The sequence below is a fragment of the Erinaceus europaeus genome, chromosome 7 (genome assembly GCF_950295315.1).
Source record: "Erinaceus europaeus chromosome 7, mEriEur2.1, whole genome shotgun sequence".
Classification (NCBI taxonomy): Eukaryota; Metazoa; Chordata; class Mammalia; order Eulipotyphla; family Erinaceidae; genus Erinaceus; species Erinaceus europaeus.
Window position 1 is genome coordinate 17,900,943 of NC_080168.1, and position 4,256 is coordinate 17,905,198.

Here is a 4,256-nt window from a genome sequence, read left to right on the forward strand (position 1 = left end):
GTTCTGTCTCCTGTTTAGCATTTTGTACCTAAGAAATAACACACACACACACACGAAAAAGACACACAAAAAATTAAAAGCAGAGATCTCACGTTTTCTTACAAAAAGTGAAGATTGCTGTATCCTATTTATTCAACTTATAATTTATGTTACTCCCTGATCTTTGTCTCTTTTTTTTTGTCATGACAAAGCATTTATTTAATAAAGTTATCCATTCAGTTAACCCTGCCTCAGCTTCCTCTGAGGCTGGCATGGAACACTAGACACTGCAGAGAGGTGGGGAAAAGCAACCAGCAGGTGGGGGGGGGGTCTCTCTCCAGGGGGAGCCCCCAGTCCCACTTTACCATCCAGAGCTGGGGTTCCCTCTTCTCTGTCTGCAACAGTAATTGAATTTCTAGTAGAGTCCAAGTAGAAAATGCATGTTTGGCTGTGGTATCCCTATGATGGTTATTTCATTTCAGCCCCTGTTGGTGAGTCTGATGGCTTCCATTCACCCTTCAACAAATAATGGATCTCTCCTTCTTGGATGGGGCTTTTGAAGGAAAGTGTTTCTAGAATGTTTCATGGTCAGTTCAGAGACTCCTATTCCAGTGCTCTTGACCCTGGGAATCTGATCAAGGGGGCTGCCCCCACCCAGTTTTCAATGTGGTTGTTGCCTTTTCTCCACCCAGAAGAAAGTCAGGCACTGGTATTGCTCAGATACCTGGCAGTCTTCCAGGTCCCCACTTCTCGCTTTTGCCTGCAGCCATCCCTTTTTCCATCTTCTCGGTCTTTTGCTTTGCTGACACATGCATGCGCTCCCTGCCACCGCTTCCAAGGTCTCCCAGTGCACCAGCCCTGTGGGGAGCTGGAGCTGGTGGCATCTGCTTTTGCCCAAGTCCCAGTCTTGTGGCCAGGAGCATTCACATAAAGATGTGAAAAGGGCTTTCTTTAGAAGTTGTTTTTTGTATTACCTTTATTTATGTATTGGATAGAGACAGCCAGAAATCAAGAGGGGAGAAGGAGAGAGAGGGAGAGAGGCAGAGAGACACCTGCAACACTGCTTCACACTCACAAAGCTTTCCCCCTGCAGGTGGGAAATGGGCTTAGACCCGGAGCGTTGTGCATTGTAACATGTGCACTCAACCAGTGCGCCACTACCTGGTCCCTGAAAAGGCTTTTTTCTAAAGGGCCTCGGAAATCTCGTTTCCTAAACCCATCTGCACCGACTTCTTCCAAGGTGCCAAGGCAGCGCCACCAGCCCAAGAGGTCGGAGCCTGGCTTTGCAGAAGCTCAGCCAGGCTCGGCAGAGGACAAAGGCCAAGTGCAGTGCGTGCACCTGCCTCCAGGTGGCGCAGGATACCCGGCTCCTTCCCTATGTTCTTTGGCACGCGCGCTAGTAGGGGCGCGGGGGCGGGGGCGGAAGGGTGACTCCAGGAGGGCCACGGGACACCACCTGCCCTCCCCCAGTCCCGCACTGTCTCCTGTTCACCTTACCCCACCCACATGCCCCGGCGGGGTAGTGACTCAGCTTCTGCAACCTCTTACTCCTCCTTGGGGTTCATCTCATCCCCAGCCCACTCCTCCCGGTTCCTCTCCCTTCCCACCCTCATTCACTGGCTCCCTGCTCGTTGTCCAGCCTCCTGCTGCTGGGTCCAGGGAAGATGAGCTCCGAGGCTCTCATGAGTGCCAGACCCAAGGGACCACAATTAGGGGGTAGTTGACCCCCACAGCCCTCTGGAGTGAGCCTTTCTCCAGCCAGTATGTCTTCAAATCCATCTGCATTCAACACCGTCAAGCCCCACTTTTGGTGGTGCCGATCTTCCCACGGCCAGAGAACTTGAACTCTGCCCTGCCTTGGGCCTCAGTCACTGTGCCCCAGCTCCAAGAGGATGACCATAATGACCTGGACAATTTGGACGCTGGCCACTGTGCCCTTGGACTTCCCAAAGACACCCCATCTACCTGTCAGCAGGTAGTCATGAATGAGGTATTCTCCAAGACGGGTCATCTACCCACCCTATAGGCCAAGGTCACACTTTTTGGAAACACTGCTCTGTTATGCCCTAACTTTGTCATTCATTCTCACCCCCCACCCACGTACCATGCCTTGAGTCTCACTTCTCTAGAAGGTTCCCCCGGCGGTGGCAGACCTGATTAAGCACACATATCACCATGTGCAAGGACCTGGGTTTGAGCCCCCACTCCCCACCTGTAGGGGGGATGCTTCATGAGCAGTGAAGCAGGTCTTCAGGTATCTTTCTTCCTGTTTATCTCCCCTCTAGTCTCGGTTTCTCTCTGTCTTGTCAAATTAAAAAAAAAAAAGAAAAAGGGGGAGCTGGGCGGTAGCACAGCAGGTTAAGCACACATGGCACAAAGCACAAGAGCCAGCTTAAGGATCCCCACCTGCAGGGGGTGTCGCTTTACAAGCATAAAGCAGGTCTGCAGTTGTCTTTCTCTCCCCCTCCTCTCTCCATTTCTCTCTGTCCTATCAAACAACAATAGCAGCTATGACAACAATAACATGTACAACAAGCGCAACAACAAGGGTAACAAAATGAGAAAAATGGCCTCCAGGAGCAGTGGATTCATAGTGCAGGCACCCAGCCCCAGCAATAACCCTGGAGGAAAAAAAAAAAAAAAAGATTCCCCATGGAAAATCTGGAGAGCCTACTTACGCCAGTTTATAATAACAGAAAGAGAGAGAGAGGCACAAGGGAGTCATAGCTCAATGTTTTAGTCCATGGAGAATGAAAGTTTTTGGCCTCCATTTTATTTTTTAGTTTCTCTGTTCTCTCTAGCTCTGCTTCCTCCCCTGAAGAAGCTGGAATCCATTGCCCCACTACTAGCTGGATAAGCCTCACCAACCCATACTGCCATCCACCCAGCTGAACTCTGTGGGAGAAAGTCCCTCCATCTTGCCAGCTAGAGTCCCCTAGTCCCCCAGCCTCACTTCCACATTTTCCTTGTGATAACAACACACTTCTGCTCTTCTCGCTGTCAGAAGAAAACAAATCCTCTTTTATTTCTTTTTTTATTAATATTTATTCATTTCCCTTTTGTTGCCTTTGTTGTTTTATTGTTGTAGTTATTATTGTTGTTGTTATTGATGTCGTCGTTGTTGGATAGGACAGAGAGAACTGGAGAGAGGAGGGGGAGAGTGAGATAGACACCTGCAGACCTGCTTCACTACTTCTGAAGCAACTCCCCTGCAGGTGGGGAGCCGGGGGCTTGAACTAGGATCCTTACGCTGGTCCTTGTGCTTTGCGCCACATGCACTTAACCACTGCGCTACTGCCCAACTCCCCTCTTTTATTTCTTATAAGCCATTTTTTATTTGTGATTCACAGTGGGCTACAAGATTATAAGATTATAGGATATAGGGAGTCGGGCAGTAGCACAGGTGGCACAAAGCACAAGGACTGGCATAAGGATCCCGGTTCAAGCCCCCGGCTCCCCATCTGCAGCAGTCACTTCACAAGCGATGAAGCAGGTCTGCAGGTGTCTGTCTTTCTTTCCCCCTCTCTGTCTTCCCCACCTCTCTCCATTTCTCTCTGTCCTATCCAACAACGATGACATCAATAACAACAATAATAATAACTACAACAATAAAACAAGGGCAAAAAAAGGGGGAAATGAATAAATTTTTTTTTAATTTTTAAAAATATTATAGGATATAATCTAAGTGCGAGACCAACGTCATGGGCTTGAAGTCTGAGTGGTCACACGGGGCCTAGGCTTGGCTGAGTGCTGTGGTGTTATTCTCTTGAAATTCTTCAAAAGCACCCACCTAACAATTGAGTAATTCTTATAAATTAGAATCATTCAGAGAACATTCCTTCAATACAGATTCCCAGGCTCCTTCCCAAGCCCGTGCTCAAGCAGCCCCAGATTCTGAAAGGTTTGAAGCATCCACAAACGCCTCATTGGAGACTCCTGGGATCACCCTGGCTGCAGTTCCGCATGCTGCCACATGGTGATAGTATAGCCCGTGTCTGCCTGCTGCTAAATTAAACCTCCAAGAAGCACTGGCTGGACATCAATATCCCTACCCAGCCTAATCTGGTGCAACTATGCTCTTCCTCAGCGAAGTCTTGAGACAATGTGCATCTGTTGGTGTGGTTTCTGTAGCTAAAGCCACAGCAGAGCTGCTCCTGCCTCAGTCAAAGCCACTTCTGAGGGTTGAGTACCAGGAGACTATGGTCAAATGATGTGAGAAGGGACAGAGAATGGCTGGCTGGTGGTGCACCTGGCTGAGCATACACATTACTACGTGC